Source organism: Schistocerca serialis, chromosome 4, assembly GCF_023864345.2.
Source record: "Schistocerca serialis cubense isolate TAMUIC-IGC-003099 chromosome 4, iqSchSeri2.2, whole genome shotgun sequence".
NCBI lineage: Eukaryota > Metazoa > Arthropoda > Insecta > Orthoptera > Acrididae > Schistocerca > Schistocerca serialis.
In genome coordinates, this window is record NC_064641.1 from 844,545,583 (window position 1) to 844,573,373 (window position 27,791).

At 41.8% G+C, this 27,791-nt stretch overlaps 1 protein-coding gene across 1 annotated transcript in view; it reads left to right on the forward strand.

Moving 5' to 3' along the window:
• The first annotated feature begins 4,266 nt into the window (after positions 1-4,266).
• LOC126473469 (uncharacterized) overlaps positions 4,267-27,791 on the forward strand; it is a 911,006-nt gene continuing 887,481 nt past the window's right edge. The window contains exon 1 of the mRNA XM_050100543.1: positions 4,267-4,423. The gene's annotated coding sequence lies outside the window, so the exon portion shown is untranslated. The remainder of the gene's footprint in view (positions 4,424-27,791) is intronic.

The window sequence follows — 27,791 nt, forward strand, 5'->3', positions numbered from 1 at the left end:
CGACCTAATACACTCTCCAGGTAGACTGGCACATGGCGCCGATTTTCTGCTATGATTAGCTTGCAGAGGCGGTATCACCATAATATTTGGCAGCGAGGAAGATAGTGGATACACAGTCGGATTCTTAAAGATTCAAGCATTGGAACACAATAAAGTCCATCTGACTTGGATTGGAAAATGGAAACATAAAAAAGTAATTATAGATTTTGGAATGAATGCAAAGATTTAAGTTGAATTTTGAAAACTGAGTTAATAATAGACCACCATGCCTCGGAAGGTAATGTCTGAGGGGTTGGTCCAAAATAGTAAGCAAATCACTTACTGCGAGGCCTTATTGATCACTCCAACTGATTTCTTATATTCAGTCGCTACTTCTCACTCACCAATCATAGCACTCAGTTCTGGAGTCCTCTTCTTATACCTCTGAACCCCCCAATGACTCGATCTTCACGCCGCTGTTGCCCCTGCTCGACACTGATGTTCATTTCTGCCCTGTTTGTCCTCCTGGACCTAAATTTCACGTTCCATCGTCATTGTCATGACTAGGCTCAATATGCAATCTCGCCCAATCGACAATTGACACTGACAACCAGACCTACCACGTTTCTGCAGGATTCCAAAACTCCCGGTCTTGCCAGTCGAAATTTCCCTGAGTGGTGTTTGGTGTACAGCATGGGAATTCCAAATTTGATTTACCACTGGCTTTCACCAGAGTTAACCACGGTTTCCTAGTAGATTGGATGCCCTTCTTTTGTGGAAGTCCACTAATAATTTGTTATACCGTTTATATTCATCCGGAGTTGTCGAGATGGCTGTAACCAAGCCAAACTCTTTCTGTCGTGAGTGCAGGTAAGTCTTTGATCAATTGGCGTTCATTACTTGGAAGTGATCCCTCTCTCGTCACCCAGTCTTTAAATGGGACACTTTTAGCCCCACGCAAACACTTCAGTCAACCATACATATCTGTCAGCTCTAGCTTTGTGGAAAGTCTCCCTGCATCCGGTTGTGGCGTAAGTGGAATCCTTTACCCAGAGTGCCCGATAGTGGAGTATAGTAGTATCCTCTTTGCTACTCCCATTTGTTACTCTGCTGCCCAAATAGTAAAACTTATCTTCTACTTTTAGTGTTCTGTTCCCTATTCTAATTCCCTCAGATTCACCCAAATTAATTTATCTACACTCCATTACCCTTGTTTAACTTTTGTTGTTGTTGATCTTAAAACGTCTTTTTAACACACTCTCGATTACACTTATTAATCTTACAAATTCTGTTCTATTTATCGCAGAACTACACTGATATCGGTAATCTCAAAATTTTTATTTCTTCTCCCTAAACTTCTATTTCCAAACATGTCGTAAGCTTTCTTTACTTCCTATAGTGTACACGGATGCCTTGGAACTAACCTACATCACTATCTTCCCACCTATTATCTCCCTTTAAAGTCCTTCCTTCTATTCTTATAACAACGTTACTTTATCCAAGCAGGATCCTGTGAACTCTGCTGCCGTTAATGATGACGCAACCGGCCACTATTACTTTTTAAATGTTTTATTTTAGTGCGATAACACGTTTTGGGCTTCCATGACCTTCTTCAGATGGCTAATATTTTAAATTATATAGATGCTTTGTCCAACAGCATGTCGTCTGCTCCAACACTGCACAAGAATATTTGAGTACATAGTGCCAGTTGTTTCATTTATGAACACATGCTAAAGGGCTTGCATTTATTTATATACGATTCAATTTAGTTTTGTTCAGCTACATAAGTTCCAATATCTGACGATTTAGTTGTTATTGTCCATGTAGTTTTCCACGTCGACGTATATGTAGTTTAAACTGCACACAGCACACATATTGTAAATAAATTTCTGTGGCACACTTCATAATATTCTTAACGTCAGTGCTGAGCATCACACAAGTCCTATGTACATGGTGCTTTTGTATGCACTGTAGAGTTTATCATTAAGCGAAGTGGCAAAGGTTTCATTCATTCCCTATTGAGTGGTCAGCACGACGGAATGCCATACCTAATGGCCTGGGTTCAATTACCTGCTGGGTCGGAGATTTTCTCCGCCCAGGGACTGGGTGTTGTGTTGTCTTTATCGTCATCATCACTTCATCCACATTGACACGCAAGTCGCCGGAGTTGCGTCAACTTGAAAGACTTGCACCAGGCAAACAGTCTACGCGACGGAAGGCCCTAGCCACATGACATTTCCATTTTCCATTAAAATTGAATAGAAAAATTTGTTTCTGTATTTTTTCTTAACCTTTCAACGGAAATTTTGACGAAGTAATTTAAAGCCAACTAACTGCATACTACAAATTAGATGTATATGTACACACATTTATAGGCCGGCCGGAGTGGCCGAGCGGTTCTAGGCGCTACAGTCTGCAACCGCGCGACTGCTACGGTCGCAGGTTCGAATCCTGCCTCGGGCATGGATGTGTGTGATGTCCTTAGGTTAGTTAGGTTTAAGTAGTTATAAGTTCTAGGGGACTGATGACCTCAGAAGTTAAGTCCCGTAGTGCTCAGAGCCATTTGAACCATTTGAACACATTTATATATGCTGATATTTGATTATTGTTAGTTTCTAACTTAGCTGCAGGAAATACAAAATTAAAGTTGGAAGATGGGATCAGAGCAATACATTTGTTCGTCATGAGAGTTAATATTTATACAATTTTATACTGATACCTTAAACTGCAGTGTTGTTATTGTTAGGGGTCAAATTTGTGTTCAATTTCTGTGAAGAGCCCAAGGAAATAATTTAGAAAATTTTTATTGCAAACTCCAGCTGCTAATTTAACATGTGCTGTGGTGGGCTGAGGGTGTAGACGCCTAAGAGGCCTGTTTTCTTGCCATTGTTAATGGTATGTAATATCTGTAAGTTGTCATTAATGTTAGCAACAGAGTGTGCATGTCGATTCATCTGACTGGCAAATGAAGATCTGTTTGAATTTTTTAGTGTGAAGGCATCCATGTTTTCACGAAATCTTATACTGAAGCTTCTTCCAGTCTGTCCAATATAAAAGCTGGGGTAATTGTCACAATCTTGTAAATTTTTTTTCTGTAGCTAATTTGGCGGATTAGGTACTGTGGATAATGTTATGTTGTCCAGTGTTGTCGATGTAGAAACTTATTTGAACTCTACTTTTGTTTTCTCAGTCAGCATTGCCAAAACTCTTTTTATGCCTGCAAATGGGGTAAATGTATGTTTGTACTTCTTGCGACTTTATTCTAAACTAAGTCTTAGGTTGAGTATTGACTACAGGTTTATATATTCGTCTGGCATCCATAGTGATCTTCTCCTTGCTCGATTCTATCAGCCATTCCATCTTTCTGTAGACAATACACCTTAATACTTTGCAAGCATGAGTCACTAAACAGGTGGTTTGGTAATACATCTGTCAGCAGCTGCCTTCTTCGATAGTGAGTTTATGGCATTCTCAGTGAAGTCTGAGGGTGATTCGTGTATCTTACATATCTTACGTAACAGATTAAACTTTGTTGTCATGATGGTTCTCTCGAGTACCTTAACAACTCTGGGAGAATTTCATCTACTCCAAATGCGTTGTTTCGACATAGATCTTCCAGTATTGTGTTAAATTATCACAGCATTGCATCACACATTGCAAGTTGATACTGTTCCTCCCTACTCTGTAAAAAACTGCCTTCGAATTTATTTTCTTTATGTGGCCAAACTGTGTACTCCTCGCACCTCTCAGCCTTCTCTTCACTGCCTTACTACTTAAGCTCTTTCATTTCTTCTGAAACCATTTCTACCTTTCCACCTCGCATTTGCTGCCAGTCTGGTTTTATGATCTTCTATATTCCATTTTGTCTGTTCAGTCACCTATTTTTTTTTTTTTTTTTTTGTTTCTCTATCATCACTAAAATCCACTCATACGGGAAAATGACGTCTTTCAGGTCTTTTCAAGTCCACACGCCGTCGAGAAACTTAAGTGACTGACACTATTTTATGGCTGGCGCATGCCAGACCCGACGCGAGCTGTTAGCCGCCGAATCGTAAATCCGCCGGCTGGTCAGGGAGCGGGACAAAGCCAGCCACCAGTCACACTCTTTGTGCGATCGCTCTGTGTCGAGGCCGCGCCGATCCAAACGCCGGGCGCGGAAAGCAAAGCCCACCGGCCTGGGCTCGGCGCTCCCTTCCCCTCCTACCCCTTCTCACACCCTCCTCCCTCCCGCCCCCCACCAACACACCGACCGGTCGCCGCGGCGGCCGTCAGTTGAGCCCGAGCCGCCCCGGGCGTCGGTCATTGGCAGCGCACGGCGTCCACAGTCACCCGCTCCCTGCCACCTGTCCCTACACACCTGTCGAGCGGGCCGCTCTACCTCCAGGGGAACTAGGGCAGTTATGAAGCTCCGTCCGTCTTCTTAGCTACTGCCACCGTCACGCAAGTAAGTCCCTCTCCTGAATCCGATTTAAAACAATATACAGTGCCATCACTCTGGCGTCACTGCTTTAGCGGTTTTTTTTCCGAACGACTCAACGAAGACTTCATGGTCTTTTGCTTATGTCTACGTATTTACGCGTTTATCCTTGCCGGATTAGAGCCTGTCACTTACAATGGACCAGACATCTACAAAGTAAACATAGATATTTACGAAAACGAATTTGATGTGATTCCTCATTTTAGTTATACTGTGATCGACATTGAAATTTTTAACCTCATTATTAGATGCAACTGTTCACAGCGAAGATGTACTGTAAACCAAAGCAATACAAGACACAATTACATTGTATAATGTGTATGTAATAACTAATTTATTGAAAGTTGTTGATAGTAAGATTAACTGTCCATACATTAATATCAGGAATATACATAAGTTACAGTACCAACTAATAAGGTACATCCATACACTGATATTATTTTACTTGAGTATTTGCTAATGACATATACTTCGCACTTTGGTTATGCATCAACTTGACGAAAATTTCGAGATATGGTCCTCCCGTGTCGAGTGTTTTTGCATCAGAATAAAAAGTCACCGCAGTATCACTAATGAGTTAGGTGTTATAAAACAAGGTAGCAGTCTTCTAAGAAAGGCACAAAGACTTAAAACTGGTTCCCAATCAACTATAACTCACCATGGGGAACATTATACAGCTAACATGTTGGGAACTCTTACATAATAACCGGTCGTAACAAAATGCAACAGCGATATTTACCGCATGGTTTAAGTCACAGACACGGCATTCATACGAGTCTGCGTCTACTGGAGACATCCGTGACAGGGAAGCTCTGCTAACGTTGTGTACTATGTGACATTAAATCATTATAATGTGACATGAGAGTGGGAGTACGAAGAAGCAGGGACAAGACTCTAAAACTGAAATATTTTCTATATAAAAACGTTAGCCCGTTTCGCCAAGCGTCACACCGCAAGAACAAAATTTTATAAATTAGACAAAAACTTATTATATCCCAGAGGACTGATAGTTATCAACTCAGTATTTGTTGTAGGTGGACTCTGTAACTAATGAAAACTCTGTTGGGGGTGGAGGAGGGCGACGGAGTGCTCCCTCTTGTCCCCTCCTGGCTCTTGCGGACGCCTGTGAGCATTAGTTTTATTGTTCTTCAAAGAGAACATTAACTGGGTGCATTTTATAGTTGCTAGATCCAATCAGGAAATATGTTCTTTTATACATCATTCTCACCTCTGTTTAGAAGCAGATCATTAAAAGTACTGAACTCTTATGAACTTCGAATGCAACTCGTAATGACAGCGTTCGTTATAGAGACTTTCAGTATTGTGTTCAAACTATCGAGATAATATCACAGCTTGCATAACACATGTAATGTAGTTGTGTATTGTGCTGGTTTAATTTGTCTGTTGTGAAGACATTCAACTGACGATGTGCTCGATGCCTTGCAGTCGGTCGTATAACAAAATAAAAAACATTTAACTGAACCCTCAGGCAATTTATTTTCTTATTTAATCATACGTCTGTGTTGCCTTATAGCCCCATAAACGACAGAAAGTTTAAATGAACATAATCTAGCTATAGAATTGATGAAAATGTAAGTGAATGCAAAATCGATTTTAATCACAATATATATTGTAATTGCTGTTAAAGAAAAGAACAAGAGTAAGAGAGATACGGAGAGTGAAAATGATTTAGCCCTTAAGCAAGAAATTTAACAGTGTGGACTATGGTTTTTACCTGTCAATCTGAGATGTAAATGTGTAAGAGGCAAGAAGTAAGCCATGTGTTAACTTTTATGAAGCAGGGAAAGAGAAACGCATCTGATGCTGTTCCACTGGCGAGTGTTTCAACGCAGAACGATGTGGTCTTTAGTTATGTTTTCTGAGACAGGACTCTAAGGAACTCAAATATGATGATAGAATGTCTGTTGAGTGTTTCTGAAGTGGGAATGCCATACTTGTGAACACACATTCAGAATTGTTGCAGCAGACGAATCGATGTAGTAAACGAAGTGCCTAAAAGTGTTGACGCCTCAGGACTAGACACAGAAAACTGGTTCTCTATAAATGTTCACACCTATGTCACACAGGAGCAACGGGTGCTGATAAGACGCGGGAAGTTGTATGCTTCTTGACCTAGCTCACTGAATAGTGGTCGAACATGCCCCAGATCAGGTCCTCTACGATTTACGTCCTTATCTCTCTGAAGGAAAACTTTTTTCTTGCAAGACATGAAAGGACACATAGTCATCGCTTCCGATCGCACACGTTGCTGCAGAGTTTCAATATTAAAAAAGTCCGCAGTGATATACATACTTCACTTCATTTGTGACTTCCTCAGTCGATATCTATTTATTTCCTCCAAGTATATAAGTGATAGAAAGTGTCTGTGTACAGTATGGAACTGCTACTGTTTATGTTTATGTCTAGTTATATCTTATACTCAAGATACATTTAGTTTTTCTGTAGCTGCTTAGCAGTTTCAAGCACAGATTTATATCAATACAACATTCCGGCAGCTATACATGTATATTCAGATAATATATCTATCGGAAATTAGGATTAAATAAACCACACATATGCACACGCGCATACACTGGGGCAAGAGACGTTAGTGTACGTCAACAGTGAGAGTTATTGTTGTAGCTGACGGCAACTTGGATTTCCGTATTGCACCTTTCCTCAATCTTGACGATCGGTGTGTGTGTGAATCACTTAGTTTTTGATAATAGCGAAAAATATTTCATCGTGATACGTTAGTGAATACCACAATTGTGTTTCACAAAGGCGAACTCTGTTATTCATGTATTATGCAGGCACGGATGCAGTTTAAAAATCCAAGAGGACTGAAAAGGATAACAAAACTACGCAATTTCTAAACACTGTACTACGTAGGCTGCAAATTTCTGTAAAAACGAGTTAGAGTTTTTATTGTTTCCTTTGCATGGTGAATATTCGCAGAAAACAAGGCTGGTTTTATTTCGTCACAGAAAAGCAACGCAGCTACACAGTACAGATAAATTATATTTGTATATGCTAGTCGTGCTATTTATTACTGTTTAGTACTCAAATCGTTTGTAAAAAGAGATTGAATGCTGCGTAACGCCGTTGCGGACACGTCAACTACATAAGAAAGGAATACAAAAGGAGAAAAGACGAGTGGAAAGTCATTCTAGCGACGACACGGGGCACCAGTAGTGGAATCCACTGAAATAAGTGACATTTACATAAGGCAAGTTACTATCGCCCGGCGCCCGCGAACGGACATCTCGCAAACAGCGAAGCTGATTGGTTACTTGCGTGTTGCTGTCGTGGGCACATGTGGTCCCGCATACCTGTGTAAACAAACCAAGGATCTGTGAAATCAATGCTACGCAGTACCGATACAGTAATGAGCTGCAGATGTATCACATCTAGCTGGTCATATCCTTTTGGCTTATCAGTATGTATTGTTTTAGGTGCATTACAATAAATTTATCAGTTGACGATTTTCTTTGAATAGCAAATGAGGGAATGGAAGGACCTTGGAAGGGGGAACGAGTGTTGTACTCTCAAGCGTGAACCTGGTGTAAGCTGCTTCTTCACACTCAATTTGTATGCGTATTTCGCTCTGAGGGGAAACAAATGTCTCACGTATACATTTATGATCTTCGTGGAGTAACATAACGGAGAACTGTTGACTATCTACTTGATGAACTATCCGTATTATACAGAGAAAAAGCTATCGAGGTGATGTTATGTCCCGGTAAATCTTCTTTAGTCGCGCATATTCATTATAAAGCTAATAAGTAATGCCAACAACAGCTTCATTATCAAACTAAATGGAGGGCCACCATAACTGCGTGTTATCAGAGCAGGTTTTATGATGTCTAGCGGTAGCGATGTGGGAGGTCCTAGATGATAACGCTGTGGCGAAACTGTTATCTTCCGTCATTACACATCCATGCATGTGCGCGTTGCTGTTGGACGGTTAAATTAAATGGCCTTCTTACAGTACACTTGCCTTTATTCATTTTAATAGTTCTCTTTTTATGTACTGTTGAATATATTACAAAATTCATAGGGTGTTCCATTTTTCATATAGTCTTTGCTCATCATATAACAGAGAGTAGTATGTTTTTCCCACTTGTTTTTATACGACTCCTGATGACAGTAACATTTTATTTTTATTTTTTAATCTCTTTTCACTAGTGGAGCATAAACTTATGTGCACAGAAAATAACGAAATTTTTATACGAGTATATGCATTATTTCAATAAATTTTATTACTTGCACTATCATTTAGACAGCTACCTATAATAGGTTACTTAGTTTACGTCGAAACGTTTTACTTAAGTAAATATAATTTACTATACATGCCAACCGCATGCACGTTAAAATTCAACCCTGCTAATGCTTTACATTTGACATAGCTTATTTGAAAGTTCTTATTCTCCTTTTTTGAAGGAAACGTTTGACTTATGTGAAAACTTAAATGCTTCAGAAGTGATTCCACTTAAAATTTTGGTATTCCAGAATGTTCCAGTGTATAAATGACATTCTTTCGAGAACTAAATACATATTTTTGTAGCCCCTACTTTCCTCTTCCCTAGCTTTGTGTTCACGGTTTGAACATCTTTAGAACAATGGGGATCAATACCTACTTTTCATTTAATGATACAGAGTTTTATGTGACGTAACTCAATGCTCTTCCACCTGTATGACCATGTTTCAGGAACTTATAATAATATTTTGTTTCGTTTATCTTTCGCATTATATGGGGATGTAAATGCACAGGGTCTGTTGAATTGTATCTGTGAAGTACGTTATTCAGTATACAAACAATGAGTACATTTGGGACCTTACGACTGTCGCATCCTCCTCCCTGGTCTAAGAGCAGAATATTTCCAGAACTATATCCTCGAAATGTACCCTATCAGTTTTCAATTTTATTTACAGCTATGGTGAAGCAGCGTGCGTTAAGCAATGATCACACAATCATGCAAGAAATTGCAGCTACAATGGTGAATCTATGTCGCTATGGAATTACGTGACACGTGCCGATGGAGACAGAGTCATCTACGTAATTTCTGCTACCTCACTAGCTCCGGATTTTCAGATTATTATGTAGCCTAGGACACAAATGGCAAAAACATATGCATTGGACAGACTGAATCTACAAAATACAACCACAAAACTTTTATGTCAACTGACTCTGGCCACGGAAGCGTACACAGTTATAAGATACAATATATTTACATACGCAGCATGCAGCTGTATAAAGTCTGCAGTGTGCATTCGAATGTCAGTCTCGGTCAACTCTGGTTAACTTCCGTTGTGCTTTTCGAAAGTCCATGCCACTCCGAAACTTCAGTCATCGCAGTCAGATTGCGTTTACTTACATGTGGGTCAGCTCTGATATAGAGCGTTACCAGTGTCATTATCTCGTATGAACTCCCAGGCTAATGTAATTAAAGGAGGCAAGCTTTAAAGCTATTTCTGGTGTTTCTGTTCCTGTCGGCTAAAAACGCCTCTTTTAGCAATAAATGCAATTTACTCGTAGTTCCTTTTCATATTCTATTAAATGTAATATCTGAAGAAGCCACAAACAATAACCATCAGACAAAATACAGGCTTAAAGGAGCACATTGGTCGCTTTAGCCTGCACTGGACGGTGTAGAACTGGTAATATGACTCTCCACGGCAGATGTAAGCCATGGTTGAGCGCCAGTCAGTTGTATCTAATCAGCGCGCTAATATGGATCGATATGGAGAACTGACAGAATGGCAGAAAGGAGCTATTGTAATGGGTCGTGCCATGTCCGCAAAACGAATAAAGTTGTCCGATTTGCTGGTCTAACAATGCGAATGGTGCACTGTTCCTACAAAGAATGTTGTACCATTCCCACTCATGTAACGCGGCGTAAGAATAGTGCTCGCAAAAATAACCTAGCTAAGATGGATTGAAGACTAGTCCCACGCATTTTCAATGGCAATCGGTTTCCAACACGACCGCTAATTTGTGAAAGTAATTTGCGAAACCCTATTTCTCCAAGAAATTTACAGAACGAAGCATGAATGTGAGTTAATAACTGTAAACAGTGATAGGTGAATGGATACGAAAAATATACCTTTCATTGAAAGTGTCTAATAAATAATTCATACGAATTGATAGGCTAATTTCGTGGCTATTCATAGACAAAGCTGGATACTTCCCAGGGACCGGAGAATTATCTTATAGGTATCATTTCACTTTCAAGTGCTTAAGAGATTAAGTAAGATGATGGACAGTTCATTTCAGAAAACTATGCCTTTCAAGGGTACGCCAGAACATGCCGAAGCTGCTGTTGCACGGATGGATCTCCTTACAGATTATCTATGATCATGAAATAATAGTTTCACTGTGGGTGGATCGACGACGTTGTTTTCCTTCCGCTTCTTTGACGGTAGAGAACTAATACCTAAGATGACTTGCCGCTACTTGCACTTCATTTACGCTTTTCCTGTACCCATCGAATAGCTTATATATTCATCAGATTTTGTGGAAATTGAGGCAAAACATTTTCAGGTGTGGTCGTCATGTTCAAAAGCAAAATTATTGATGAAAGGGTCTGTTTTCTCTCGTAATTAAACTTATAATAAAACAAACGCACCTTTATAATCTTGTAGGATCTTTATGAGAATCTTCATTCAAAATGTAAATAACAAATTATACCCGTTACCTAGCTGAAATAACAAATAGCTAGCATTATAAGCTTCTATTCGGTCTCGTAGACCTTTTAAGCTATACGGAATTTTGTTATTGTGACCTCATAGATCATTTTGGGACCTCCTCAGTCTCATCGAATTTAATCAGTCTGATATTCTTTCAGTGACTATTACGTCACGCAAACAGTTAATAATGATGGCAAGACAACATTCATATTTATTGCTACTTAACACTTTCTATGATAATTTGCTGGCACTACGCTACAGATTTCATAACACATACCGGTAAGTTACACGTGAGTTTGAGTAAGTGGTTCGACAAAATTTTCAAACGGAACTGACGTAGAGGTCTGACTAACTGACATAATTATATCTTCACTTTTTAATGCCTGTCAAAGGCTGACTGTGGCTTTGTATGAGATGACTGTTTATAGGCGCGCGTATTACAGAAATGGTAAAATACTGTATTACATTTTCGATATTAACATAAAAACGGAAAAATAAAAGATTCAAAGATTAAATAGACAGTGAAATAAATTCGCTTAACTAAAAGCTGCATGTTATTGAAATTTTAAATTTTTTTAACAAAAATCATGTGCAGATTGCTGGTTGAACACGAACCAATAGTAATCATCATCATGTGACTTGCATTCTTGCAGAAAGCAATACGAAAAAGAAAAACAAATCTTTTGAAGGCAGCAAGACTGAACCAAGCTCTGCACTATATTCTTAGGAGAAGCAGGTTGAACGAACCGGCTCTATCTCTAAAAATCACATCAGCCATTAGCTTCCAACTTCGTCAAAAGCAATTAAAGTTTTACTAATGCCGTTCACATCTTGATCATTAGTAGTAGTATATCCAATTAGTGTTCAACCTGCATTTTGTAAATGCATGATCTGAAGATAACTCTTAGTTATAACCGAAACTGATTAGCCTTCTTATTTTAGTTTTTTTATGTAAATGTAGTCTAGGTTTAAAAGATTATTGAAAAAATTTAAATTTTAATAAACTACATAAAGAGCGCTTTCTCCATTTCCTGGCAATATCAGACATTACTAAAAATTGTATAATTGGAAGCTGTAAAATAATGGGTATTATTCAATTAGGGAGAAGTTGTAGTTTATTTTATTTATTGCAGTACGTATTCTATAAATCATAACATTTAATTCATTGTTACAATTTTTTTCCATCAGGACAAAGATAGAATGTAAATTATAAATAATAAAAAGTAATACAATCAGTGAGTTCTAATTACACTCACAAGCAGATGTTAAGATAAAATCATCATATCTTATCTAACCAATATTCTACAGAGTAAAAGTGACCATCTTCTTGACTTAAAGATCACCAGTTAATCTAACTAAAGCAGCAAGATATATTGAATCAGCAATACACAATAATACTTAGTAAATAATCTTAGCTCTCTCTGCTACAGAATTCTTCTAGAGAATAGAAACTTTTTTCAAGCAAGAACTCCCTTAGCTTCCTTTCAAATAGTACATTATTATCTCGTAGACACTTAATATTATTTGGAAATACATTGAATATTTTTGCGCTTGTGTATTTCGCACTTTTTTGGACCAGAGACAAATTTTTCAGGTCACGGGATAAGTCACATTTCCTTTTTGTTTTATTACGATGTATGGTTCATTCGTTTCATTTTGAGAAGGATTTTGAAGCATGAATGTCTTGATTGAAAAGAGATACTGTGAATTAGTGGTTAGTATTCCTATTTGCTTAAAAAGCTTGTGACATGAGGTTCCTGGAGGCACTGCACACAAAATTCGGACGACCTTTTTCTGACTTGTAAAGACTTTCTTCGACAGTGGAGAATTGCCCCAGAAGATTACTCTGTAACAGGTGACTGGAAGTAGCCCAAGTAATCAGATTTTGAGACATTGTGAGCTGGAACTCGCAAAGTTTCCTATGAATTCTGTAGATAGCGAAATTCTCTGACTGGAGCAATTAATAAACGAACAGGTTTATTTTAGTAAAAATCTCCCTCGTAGAGGCCCTCAGTGTACTCTTTTAACCCGAACGCTCTGTCTTGTGCATTAAGAGCGTAATTTCTTTTCCACATTTATTATGTCTCCCTCGCTTTTAACTATTTATCATTGCGTTTTTAGATCAAACTTTACGAAAAAGTCAGCACAAGTCATTTAACACAAAATTACGCGGTCCACGCACATTAATGGGACCACCGCCTATGTTGGACGTCAACATGGATAAACAATAACAGACAGCAGGTGGCACAGAAGGTATATAAAGCGTGTCGGGGGTGGGGTGGGGTTGGGTGGGAGGGGAGCGGAAAACAGTGCAGTCGTTGTCTTATTGCGGAACTGGGCTGCGATATATCTGACGTCTAAAAGGACATGATCATTGGCTTTCGGGCCAAGGGAAGAAGCATTTTCGCAACGGCTAAGTTGGTAAACTTTTCTCTTGCCATTGTAATTAAAGTACACCTTTCATGGCAAAATTTACACTTACATCTACACAGTTACTCTGCAGTTCACACTTAAGTGCCTGGCAGAGGGTTCATCAAACCATTTTCGTACTACTTCTTTACCATTCCACCTCGAATGGCGCGTAGGAAAAAGGAACACCTTAATCTTTCCGTTCGAGTTCTGATTTCTCTTATTTTATTACGATGATCATTTCTCCCTATGTAGGTGGGTGTCAACAAAATATTTTCGTATTTGGAAGAGAAAGTTGGTGATTGAAATTTCGTAAATAGATCTCGCCGCAAAGAAGACCGCCATTATTTCAGCGACTGCCACCCCAACTCGCGTACCATACCAGTGACACTCTCACCCGCGACAACACTTTTCGATGTCCTCCGTCAATCCTACCTGGTAAGGATCCCACACCGCTCAGCAATATTCCAACAGAGGACGGACAAGTGTAATGTAGGCTGTCTCTTTAGTGCGTTTGTCGCATCTTCTAAGTGTTCTGCCAACAAAGCGCAGTCTTTGTTTCGCCTTCCCCACAATGTTATCTGTGTGGTCTTTCCAATTTAAGTTGCTCGTAATTGTAATTCCTAGGTATTTTGTCGAATTGACAGCCCTTAGATTTGTGCGATTGATCGTATACCCAATATTTATCGGATTTCTTTTAGTACCCATGTGGATGACCTGGCACTTTTCTTTGTTTAGTGGTAACTGCCACTTTTCGCACCTTACAGAAATTCTCTCTAGATCATTTTATAATTGGAATTGATCGTATTATGATTTTACTAGACGGTAAATTACAGCGTCATCTGCAAACAATCCAAGGGGGCTGCTCAGATTATCACCTAGATCATTTATGTAAATCAGGAACAGCAGAGGACCTATGACACTACCTTGCGGAACGCCACATATCACTTCTGTTCTACTCTATGATTTACCGTCTATCACTACCTCTATGAGAGGAAATCACGAATCCAGTCGCCCAACTGAGACGATACTCCATATGCACCCAATCTGATTAATAGTCGCTTGTGAGGAACGGTATCAAAAGCCTTCTGGAAATCTAGAAATATGGAATGGATCTGAGATCCCTTGTCGACAGCACTCATTACTTCATGGGAATAAAGAGCTAGCTGCGTTACACAAGAACGATATTTTCTGGTTATGTATCAATAAGTTATGGCGCTATCCAAAATCGGCGTCGAGACAAATCTGATGCATCACGAGACGTAGAGAACAGGGTGACCGACGGCTGCGGAGATGTGGAGACGCATGGATGAATAGACGTGCAACTGTTGAACAACCGACGCTCCAGATCAACGAAGGGGGCTATCAACAGTGTCTCCAAAAAAAACAGTTCAGCGAACGTTGCTGCTTATGAGCCTGCGCATCAGGTGTCCGGTTGATGAACTCGTGCTGACTGATGTTCATCGTCGACGAAAGCTGGAACTTTCACGCCAGTACCGCAACCACACGTCCATTCAGTGGCGACAGGTTGTCTTGTCTGATGAATCACGTTTGATGCTCTGGCGGACTGAAAGCAAACACCCGGCAACAATTGTTGGAGGGGTCCAGGTTGAAGAAGCAAGCTTTGTGGCCTGGCAAACATTTCGTGACATTCTCTGCGTGGTCTCATCATTCTGAAGGGCATAATGAATCAACCCAAGTATGCACCTATCCTTACGGAAAAAGTCCACCTCTACACGCAGTTCGTTTTTCCTCGGCACGGTACATCTACTAGCAGGTCGATATACAGGACATAAAATCCCGTCTGAGGCCTGCGATCATTTTTATGTTAGTAGTCGGCAACCAGTGCTGTATAATCACAGCCCGCATCTCGTGGTCGTGCGGTAGCGTTCTCGCTTCCCACGCCCGGGTTCCCGGGTTCGATTCCCGGCGGGGTCAGGGATTTTCTCTGCCTCGTGATGGCTGGGTGTTGTGTGCTGTCCTTAGGTTAGTTAGGTTTAAGTAGTTCTAAGTTCTAGGGGACTGATGACCATAGATGTTAAGTCCCATAGTGCTCAGAGCCATTTCAACCATTTTTTTTCTATAATCGCAATAAAGTCATGAGATGTTTAATTGACTCCTTTTTCGAACATGTTACGCGTTTCGGGATTACACCCATCTTCAGACATCACAAACTTCAACTCCTTCCTAACCAATCAGGCGTACAGCCTTGACAACTCGAAGTAAGTGTCGAATAACATATGACTATCATACGTTATTCGACACATTCTTCGAGTTGTCAAGGCTGGACGCCTGGTTGGTTAGGTAGGAGTTGAAGTTTGTTATGTCTGAAGATGGGTGTAATCCCGAAACGCGTAACATGTTCTAATAAAGGAGTCAACTGAACATCTCATGACTTTATCGCTATTGTACAGCATCGGTTGCCAACTGTTTACTAGCAGGTCATTGCAACGTATCACAAAGCTCGCAGTGCACAAGCGCGGTTGCAAGAACACGAGGATCAGTTTATCGTACTCGTCTCGTCACCAAGCTCCCCGAATTTAGATCCAACCGAGAATCTACTGGACCACCTCGATAGGGCTGTTCACGTCATGGATCCCAAACCGAGAAATGCAACGCAGCTGATCACGGAGCTGGCTGTACTTCCCTGTCGGTACCTTCCTGGACCTCAGACTCTCTTCCTGCACGTCTCGTAACCGCGCTGAGAAACGTTGTTGTTCAGGATTTTGACAGTTGGTCACATTAATGTTTGAGAAGTTCCTGCTTCTAGTGCTGTATCAGTTTGCGGCCGATTCTTATGGTAACTCCTACAAGCTATCTCCGCAAGATGATATCCATATTATAGGTTATTATATGTAACATCACATTCATAGTTTATTATACGTAGCATCACGTTCATTAAGTGAAGCAGTAATAGACTGTTTCGCTTCAAATTCTATATTTTTGGCTGAGTAAGTGTTAAATCTCTCAGGTGCCGATATGTTGTCTCAGAGTGTCGGATAATAAAACGGAGACCGTCAGATTTCGTTCACACAAGAACGTTTACCCGCCTACTTAAGAATGATAAAAATGAATTAGGCAGTTATATTAGTATTGGCCTCCTGGATTCAGACTACATATTAATATAAAAAATTCTTCACTGTAGATTGTAAACCGTAATAGGTCGCCGATCAGCGAACAACAAATGCGTTTTAGAAAAAGTCATTAAACTGCGTAGTATTTAAGATACAACAGGATTATAAAAACAGAGAATACAATAAAGAACTCTTCATTTTGTGTAGATTAGGAAAATGCTTTCTGCAAGGTACAATAAAATGAGGAGTACCATGGAAAATACGGTCCATCCAAGGTATTTTACTGAGGCAACTAGATATTCTATGAAATTGCTAACTTATTGCCAGATTCGTGAAAAAATTACAGAAAACATATTCGCTTGTGGAGGGGTAAGACAAAGGTGTTGCATCTGACCAATACTTAACATCTGCATTGCTGTTTTACAAGACTGAAGAAACAAATTTTATGAAGGACTCTTATCATAACAAGCTCACTCTACTCAGATCATTTCCATATATAGACAACATCGTATTATTAGCTGACAATGAAGCAAAATCTTGCAAAAAGTACATTTACATGATAATATTTAATGGGCCTATTCCCATATATTTGATGGGCCTACAGCCACATCATCAGGTGTACATGATAATTTAGGTCATTAAAGACATCGATGTAGGAATGAAGGGAGATCCAACTTTCAGTGATAAAGCGGCATTTCCCGCCAAATGCAGATAATCAGAGAAGGAGTGGAATAGCATTTGGCGCATAATGTCGTTTTACCAGTGAAACTTGGGTCTCCCTTCTTTCCTACATCAAAGTCTTTAATGACTTAAAGAATAATATACTCCCGAGGATATGGTGAAAGTTCACGAATCCGTTCATGTCCCATTTAAGATTGTTGTACAGCTATTAGCGATGTTCTATTTGCAAAATGTATTTCCACAGCTGCAGATGCCCTGTGTTGTTTGTAATGAGACCAGAAATTTTGACAGTCTATTGAGCTCTATCAGAAAATAAAAGTGTGGAGCCAGTACTAGTTGTCCATCATTGTACAAAATCATATTGTCATTTTATAAATTTACATTTGTTTATACACACTTTAAATAAAATATGCGAGGAGTAAAAGATAAATATGTCCTCAAAAGAAAGCATTTTTTGGACCAGAGCCAACCAGATCAAAAGTTGTAGTCAAAACTGAGTTAAAAAAGGCACCTGAAAATTTCTAATATTACTCAGGAGAAATAATTTGGCAGTTAATATCGATATGATATGCGACTTGGTGCTTTTTGAATTTGTACCAATAACTTCGACCTACTGTAGGCTCATCATGAAATGGAAATGTTAGAGAATAAATGTACTCTGGACCACGCGCAGCCGGGCGCAAGGGTTGTGATGGATGCAGTGTGTTTTGATGTCCTTAAGAAATTATTCTGATAATGATCCTAGGTTCAAAAACTGCCACTTTAAATCACAGTTTCAGTTCGTCATCCAGATGTATGCTATGAATTTTTTTTAGAAATATTTACCTGCTCTCAAGATTTTTATGGAAATGTAAATAAAGTCGAGAGACTGAGTGGAAGCATTTAAAAAAATCCAATGAGCAATTCCCAGAAGGAGATAAAAATGAAATTTTTGTAACACAGTTACTGTTTCTACGCTCTCACACGAAAGTGGACGTTGGGCCCTTGCTAAGAAACAAATAGAATCCAGGCTGAAGAAACGAGATTTCTCAAAAGAGTGAACGGCTGTGCAAGGACAGATTAAATTACAAATTAAACATCAGAGAACAGCCTCAAATACAGTCATTGAATTAATTGACGATAAACATTCATGGTGCAATGTTCATCTTGAACAGCTTGATAATGAAACATTATCCTGTTAACTGAGTTCTTTTATCTGTTAGTTCAATCATTTTACAAGTTATTGGCTTAATGAGACCAGTTTATTTTCCCGGCACTAATGCATAATCTATAAACAAAGCAGAATTCGTGGACAGCAGAACACTGAAGCAAAGCCAACAACGAGAACAAGAAAGTCCACGCACAATGGAGGCTCGAAATCCAATACGCTAAAGGACGTGACTGATATTAATTCATGCAACGGACTTAAGTAGACAGAATCACAGCTGTCGGCGTGACTCCGTTGGTGGGGGCGGCTTCACACACGTGACATGAGACAGACCCCCTTGTTGGCGATCTTCAATCGCAATCTGTAGCGCCGCTGATCTGCGATCGATATGGGCCGATGGCGGGGATATTTAAGTCTAAACAACAACTTACCCTTAAATCCAGGAAACTGACGAACCGTTCTGAAGATGTTATATAGCACACTTAAGCAGCTGCAAACAGAGCGAAGGATGCAGTCTTAGGTCCTATAGGCTCTTCACAGTCCGTTTGGGACACCATCACTGTTCGATATTACCACCCGATATTACCGCAGCGACAATGTAACAGACTTCTGTTTTCGCACTGCTTTTATATCATATGTCGGTATTCTATACTTGACCATCTTCATATCGCTGGTAGTTTGCACATTTTTGGTGTTGGGTGCAGAGTTGTCTATGAGCGAGGTGACTTATTCAGCTTCGCTCTTCATTGTGATATCATGTTGCTTACAGAGGTTTGTTTTATTGGTTGTTCTGCTGTGACTCTAATAAATTGTAAATTTTTAGAACTTCAGTAATTTTCCGTAACTGAAAGTGCTGTCCCAACTTCTTCGCGACCTCATAAGGCCTTTTCAAATATCCCGTTGGTCCCAAGACCCAAATTGTATGTGGGTAATAGTCTTATTTTGAACCCCATATTTCCTAAAGCTATCATCTGTTCTTTACCCTTCGGCATATACTTCTCGTACTTCCTACCCGGGGTCATCCCTCAGTTTCTAAATGTAGTTTCGGATGTATCAAACAGTTGTTTTATGCCTGCAAATTGGCATTATCTTGGCTAAACACGTTCGCGTATTTCCTGTGCAGTTTCTTTCTAATACATCTCATTAGTTTAAGACTTTCGGAACCTTCCGAATGTTTCTGAAAAATGTTAAAATGTGTATGCATGCCTAAGGGACCAAACTGCTGAGGTCAACGGTCCCTAGATTTACACACCACTTAAACTAACTTATGCTAAGAACAACACACACAGACAAACCCATTCCCTAGGGAGGACGTGTACCTCTGGCGGGACGGGCCACAAAGTCCGTGCATTGCGCCTCAAACCGCGCAGCCACTCCGCTCGCCAATTTTTCTGTAAAATCGAGTGATGTGTAATTAATGTGTGCGTTGCTGTTGCCTTATGTAGTTATTATTATTGTTATTGTTATTATTATTATTATTTCAGTATTTACGGCAAATTTTGGAACTTCATCTTCAGGTACGTTTACCTGATAGATTTACGTATATACAGGGTGTCCATTTAAACACTATGCCGTCCGGCGACACCACAGTGGTGTCGTGCGCGAAACTGCGGTCAACGGCCGGCGACACTACAGTGGAGTCGTCTGCATCGTATCGCTGAGTGGCCGGTCACATCACAGTGGTGTCTTGAACATAGTATCGCGCAGTGGCCGGAGACAGCACTTTAGTATCATTTTCATTCTGTTGGTGTTTGTTTAGGTAACGGTAAGTTCCACACAACAAGTTTTTTTGTTCTTATAAGTACTTGTGCCCTTTCATCATGGCGGACGAAAGAGACAATAGTATTATTTACAACGAATGCGTGGACATCTTGTCTGACGTCCCGGACGACTTGGCCGATTGGTAAGCAGACATTGGACATCAAAAAAATTAAAGTGAATCAGAATCGTAGGAAGATAGTGAAATACGTCCAAGAAGAATTCGGCGAACGCTACGGTTGCCAACTGATTCGGCTGAATCAGACGAAGAAGACAGTGCACAGTGGTCAGACATTGATTTACCGAGGACCAATAATACACTCCTGGAAATTGAAATAAGAACACCGTGAATTCATTGTCCCAGGAAGGGGAAACTTTATTGACACATTCCTGGGGTCAGATACATCACATGATCACACTGACAGAACCACAGGCACGTAGACACAGGCAACAGAGCATGCACAATGTCGGCACTAGTACAGTGTATATCCACCTTTCGCAGCAATGCAGGCTGCTATTCTCCCATGGAGACGATCGTAGAGATGCTGGATGTAGTCCTGTGGAACGGCTTGCCATGCCATTTCCACCTGGCGCCTCAGTTGGACCAGCGTTCGTGCTGGACGTGCAGACCGCGTGAGACGACGCTTCATCCAGTCCCAAACATGCTCAATGGGGGACAGATCCGGAGATCTTGCTGGCCAGGGTAGCTGACTTACACCTTCTAGAGCACGTTGGGTGGCACGGGATACATGCGGACGTGCATTGTCCTGTTGGAACAGCAAGTTCCCTTGCCGGTTCGATGACGGTTTGGATGTATCGTGCACTATTCAGTGTCCCCTCGACGATCACCAGTGGTGTACGGCCAGTGTAGGAGATCGCTCCCCACACCATGATGCCGGGTGTTGGCCCTGTGTGCCTCGGTCGTATGCAGTCGTATGCAGTCGTATGCAGTCCTGATTGTGGCGCTCACCTGCACGGCGCCAAACACGCATACGACCATCATTGGCACCAAGGCAGAAGCGACTCTCATCGCTGAAGACGACACGTCTCCATTCGTCCCTCCATTCACGCCTGTCGCGACACCACTGGAGGCGGGCTGCACGATGTTGGGGCGTGAGCGGAAGACGGCCTAACGGTGTGCGGGACCGTAACCCAGCTTCATGGAGACGGTTGCGAATGGTCCTCGCCGATACCCCAGGAGCAACAGTGTCTCTAATTTGCTAGGAAGTGGCGGTGCGGTCCCCTACGGCACTGCGTAGGATCCTACGGTCTTGGCGTGCATCCGTGCGTCGCTGCGGTCCGGTCCCAGGTCGACGGGCACGTGCACCTACCGCCGACCACTGGCGACAACATCGATGTACTGTGGAGACCTCACGCCCCAAGTGTTGAGCAATTCGGCGGTACGTCCACCCGGCCTCCCGCATGCCCACTATACGCCCTCGCTCGAAGTCCGTCAACTGCACATACGGTTCACGTCCACGCTGTCGCGGCATGCTACCAGTGTTAAAGACTGCGATGGAGCTCCGTATGACACGGCAAACTGGCTGACACTGACGGCGGCGGTGCACAAATGCTGCGCAGCTAGCGCCATTCGACGGCCAACACCGCGGTTCCTGGTGTGTCCGCTGTGCCGTGCGTGTGATCATTGCTTGTACAGCCCTCTCGCAGTGTCCGGAGCAAATATGGTGGGTCTGACACACCGGTGTCAATGTGTTCTTTTTTCCATTTCCAGGAGTGTAAATTTGAGGGATCCCCGGGCCCAAACATATTTCCCAAAGATACATAGACCGTCAGGGATATCGTAGAATCATATATTTCGAACTATCTAATTGACTATATTAGCAACGAAACCAACAAGTACTAGTCAAAATTGCAAAAGAAGGAAACTGGATTTAAAAAATGCCAAATTTGTGGACGTTACGGGACCCGACCTTAGAACCTGCTTTGGGCTTGCTATACTTGTGGGAAATATAAAAAAAAGCATGGATCGATGATTTTGGTCAACGAATCCGTCGATTGACACACCGATATTTCGAAAAAACGATGTCCCGCAACCAATTCAGACAAATATTCTCATTTGTACACTTTTTCGACAGCAAAAATAAACCGGATAATCCCGACCGGCTTGTCAAAGTCCAATTCGTAATTGATTATTTTTCCAAAAAGTTTGTGTTGTGTTGTATTGGGGGAGGAGATCAGACAGCGAGGTCATCGGTCTCATCGATTAGGGAAGGATGAGGAAGGATGTCGGCCGTGCCCTTTTCAAGGAACCATCCCGGCATTAGCCTGGAGCGATTTTGGGAAATCACGGAAAACCTAAATCAGGATGGTCGGACGAGGGATTGAACCGTCGTCCTCCCGAATGCGAGTCCAGTGTGCTAACCATTGCGCCACCACGCTCGGTCCAAAAAGTTTAAAGAAACGTTTAATCTAAATCCAAACATCTCAAATTGAAGGAATGATGCCGTGGCGTGGACGGTTAAATTTTAAAGCTTACAATCGGTCGAAAATTACGAAATACGGTATACTCAATCGGATACTGTGTGATTCGAGTATGGGATACATTTCCTCATTCAAGATACATTCCGGCGCTGGACAGACTTTAGCAAAAACAGTGATGGAAATATTGACACCTTGTAATGCAAAGTGGCATTACCTCTGCATGGTTGATTATTATAACAGTGTAGAACTTGAAGTCAAGTTACTTGAAAAGAAAATTCGAGTTTGTGGAACGATACGGCAAAACAGAGAATTTCAGGAAAATTAAAGTGCGCAAAAGTCAATGTGTTTGAAGCCTGTCTTCAACGGAAAGGTGACAAGCGGCCGGCGACAAGCCAAGTAATCCGTACTAGAGCTGCCGGCACCAAGCGAATAAATTTGTAAGAGACGTGCGGACTGCAAAGTGTTAACAGAAGACATTGAAATATCTATAAAACTACATATCTTACCAAAAAAAACTTATGATTCCAATTTGTTTGTTTCGGACGGGGACATGCAGTGATACCACACTCAACTTACCACCCTACCCCGTGAGTAAGTGGCGGGGGCAATTTTGCAATCTCCAGTGGGAACACTCGTTTTTTATTGCAGACTTCGATTCTACGGAAAAGTCTACTTACATTTTGTCTGAAGCATTTTCTTCATTTGGCGCTGTAATCGGAGGAATAGCAATGGGTACATAAAGTAGTTTGCTACACGCTACTCAGTGGGCCATGAATATCAAATGGCACGTGGGGTCACACCGTACTGCGAGGGTAGGACACGTCAGTATTTCATAACTTCTAATTGGAAACCCCATTCGCGATGTTGTATTCGTGTGGCATATCGAACAGGGGAATGACTACTCGACCCGCCACTCTGGCCTGGCTTGAGGTGAACGCTACTCTGCTTTTCGAGTTAGATTAAGTGTTCAAATCAAGTATCGCCAGCTTCACTAAACTTTCAAATGGCCGTACACAGGACAGAAGCATATCTGCAGGAATGTCAGTACAAGCGTTTCTCATATGATCGATCATGTCTTCAAGGCCTGTTGACACTTTCTGGCACAATTTGTCTTCTTTTAAATATCATTGGATTGTTTGGGGGAGGAGACCAGACAACGGGGTCATCGGTCTCATCGGATTAAGGAAGGACGGAGAAGGAAGCCGGCCGTGCCCTTTCAAAGGAACAATCCCGGGATTTGCCTGGAGCGATTTAGGGAAATCACGGAAAACCTAAATCAGGATGGCCGGACGCGGGATTGAAACGTCGTCCTCCCGAATGCGAGTCCAGTGTGCTAGCCCCTGGGCCACCTCTCTCGATTTCAAGTATCACCACACAAAGAAATCCGGCAGTGTCAAATACGGCGACCTAGTGGGCCAGTTAACAGCGCCACCTCTGCCGATCCACCGACCAGTGCAAACACTGTCTAATACCTCCCGTGCTTCAATTGCGTAATGCTCGGGACAACCGTTACGCTGAAACCAAATACGTTGTCGAAACGTCGAGGGCAACATCCTGCAGTAATACCGGTAGTTCGTATTCCAGAAACGTTCGATATTTGCGTCCATTGAAGGTGCCGTCGATAAAATACAGGCCAATAAGTTTGTTCCCCATGGTACTACGACATAAGTTAACCGATCACGGACGTTGATGGTCAACTTGACGTTACCAGTGAGGATTGCCCACATTACAGTAATGCGTGTTATGCCGGTTAACGCTACCATGGTTTGTGAATGTAGATTCATCAGAAAAAAGTACCTCAGCAAAGCCCATGGTACTACGACATAAGTTAACCGATCACGGACGTTGATGGTCAACTTGACGTTACCAGTGAGGATTGCCCACATTACAGTAATGCGTGTTATGCCGGTTAACGCTACCATGGTTTGTGAATGTAGATTCATCAGAAAAAAGTACCTCAGCAAAGCCCATGGTACTACGACATAAGTTAACCGATCACGGACGTTGATGGTCAACTTGACGTTACCAGTGAGGATTGCCCACATTACAGTAATGCGTGTTATGCCGGTTAACGCTACCATGGTTTGTGAATGTAGATTAATCAGAAAAAAGTACCTCAGCAAAGCCCACGGTACTACGACATAAGTTAACCGATCACGGACGTTGATGGTCAACTTGACGTTACCAGTGAGGATTGCCCACATTACAGCAATGCGTGTTATGCCGGTTAACGCTACCATGGTTTGTGAATGTAGATTCATCAGAAAAAAGTACCTCGGCAAAGAACGTGAGGGTCGTTTGCATTTGCTGACATGCCCACTGACTAAACACTACCCTGCTATGGAAATCGGCGCCATGAAGTTCTGATGCAGAGACACGTGGTATGGATGATACGACGATGGAGTACTGTGACAATATTACCTACGGACACACACTATTCGCGGTGTACTTGCCGGCGCTTATCCATGGGTTGTGCTGCAATACCGCTAGTACAGCTGTTTCATTGTCCGCCCCCGGTAGCTGAGTGGTCACCGCGACAGAATGTCAATCCTAAGGGCCCGGGTTCGATTCCCGGCTGGGTCGGAGAATTTCTCCTCTCAGGGACTGGGTGTTGTGCTGTCCTAAACATCATCATTTCATCCCCATCGACGCTCAAGTCGCCGAAGTGGCGCCAAATCGAAAGACTTGCACCTGGCGAACGGTCTACCCGACGGGAGGTCCTAGTCACACGACATTGCAAGCTGTTTCATTAGCTTCTCCCGTAACACGTTTGCTATGTTTCGTTATGTTTAGTGCCACTGTCTGTTGCCGGCCGTTGTGGCCGAGCGTTTCTAGGCGCTTCAGTCTGGAACCGCGCGACCGCTACGCTCGCAGGTTCAAATCCTTCCTCGGGCGTGGATGCGTGTGATGTCCTTAGGTTAGTTAGGTTTAAGTAGTTCTAAGTTCTAGGGGACTGATGATCTCAGATGTTAAGTCCCATAGTGCTCAGAGTCATTTGAGCCATTTTTGAACCGCCGTATGTTCTACAGGGTGGAGGAAGTAAAAGTGGCTCGGAGAACGGAGTTCCAGGGTACTACGAAACGCAGCAGAGGAAAGGAAATACAGTACTAATCTGACTATAGCAAATGTTGAAAGTGACCATCATTCATCTCTTGGCTGTTTTGGGTCCTGGTCAGCAAGTTGCTGAAGGAGAATCGATATGTTCAGTATCGCCTACCGCTGCACTGGAGGTAAAACACAAGGAACAATATACGTCTTTGAACTTCTGCTTTCGTCCGCTGGGATTGCTGCAGTCTCATCCGAAATGGTCTGCTGCAGTTCCTGAAGACCGTAAGGGTCGTCGCGATACACCTTAAGACTTGAGGGCTCCCCACATAAAGTAATCGCACACTGACAGATCACGTGATCTATGTGGCCAGCTGGGGCCGCGAGCAGACTAACTTCTGCTAACAACTGTGTCAGGCGTGAAGATTGTGTAAATGTGATCCAAGGTTCGGCCAGCTGTATGGGAAGTTGCTCCGTCGTATTGGAAGTAACAGTAGGTCTTTTCCCCCTAAGTCAATGCTTCCACAAACGGTTCGGGCTATTTTATTTCCCCAGCTCTTTACGTTTCCGCAATACGTGAGCTACGGTCGCAATGTGTACTGCCTGTTACGATACGTCGTAGTTCGCTACAAGGCCACGGTGGCGCGACGAGTAGTCCTCTGTCCGATATATCGGAAGACTACAACGTTGCGAATGGGTTTTCCGGTTAGAAGTTATGAAATACTGATCCGTCCTACCCTCGCAGTATAGAGGTGGGGGTCCCAGGTGACGTTGGATATACAAGGCCCATCGAGTAGCATGTCGTAAATTGCGATTGTGTACCCATTTATATTCCTCCGATTACAGCGCCGTCTGTGGTGAAACGACAAAGCGTAAGTAGATTTTACCGTGCAAACACAATCTGCAATAAAAAACGGGGATTCCCATTGAAGATTACAAAGTTGCCCTCATGCCACCCAAAGTAGAGGTTGGTGGCGAGTAGAGTGTGATATTGGCGTATGCCCACTCCGAGACAAACAAATTGTAATTATAACTGTTTTTGATCTGATGTGTAATTTTCGGCATATTTCATAGTCTTCAGACAAAATGAACACCCTGTATACGATATCCATTACTACGCTAATGTCCCAGTAGAGAGAAAGCGTTTCAGCTTCGAAGTTAATCGTAGATACTATGAAAAGGCAACATATGTTCCGAAGTAATATAACAAGGGAGTAAAAACGAGGGCTGTTCAATAAAGAATGATCACAATTTTTTTTTTTTTTTTTTTTTTTTGCATCATACCTTTACTCATCCTCATAATTTTGATGGTCCTTCACAAAGTAGTCTCCCACGAATGCGATTCCCTTGTCTCAGCGTTTCTGCCGGTCTTCAAATACATGCTGAAAACCAATTTTTGAGAGGTCCTTCAAATTAGCCTCCGCAGCCTTCACCACTGCTTCTGATGATTGATAATGCTTCCCACGAAGGTGTTTCTTCACGTTAGGGAATAAAAAAAGTCACATGTGGCTAAATACGGACTATAGGGAGGGTGAGAGATGCGCTTCACCTTAATTTTTGCAAGATATTCAGCAACAACATTAGCAATATGCGTTCGCACATTATCGTGGTGCAGCATCCAGTGTGCTTCATGGTAATGTGGTCTTTTGCGACTGATATGGACTTGCAATGATTTCAGGACATCCCTGTAGTATTATCCAGTTACTGACGTGTGTGCAGGTACAAAATACTGATAAACCATTCCATGAATATCAATTAATGAGATGACCATAATTTTCCCAGCAGAAGCAATCACTTTTGCTTTTATGGGGGTTGGTTACGAAGGATATTTCCACACCGAGCTTTGCTGTTTGCTCTCAGGATCAACATTATGTAGCCATGTTTCATCGGCAGTGATTACATTTCAAAGAAACTCCACATCTTCCTGTAACATCAACTTTAACTGCATGCAGACCTGCGCGCAAATGTTCTTTTGTTCAAGGCTTAACAGTCATGAAACCCATTGCGCACAAATACGTGTCATGTGTAATTTTTCTGTCACCAACGCGTCGGTGGCACCCAATGAAATGTTCATTGTTTCAGAAAGTGA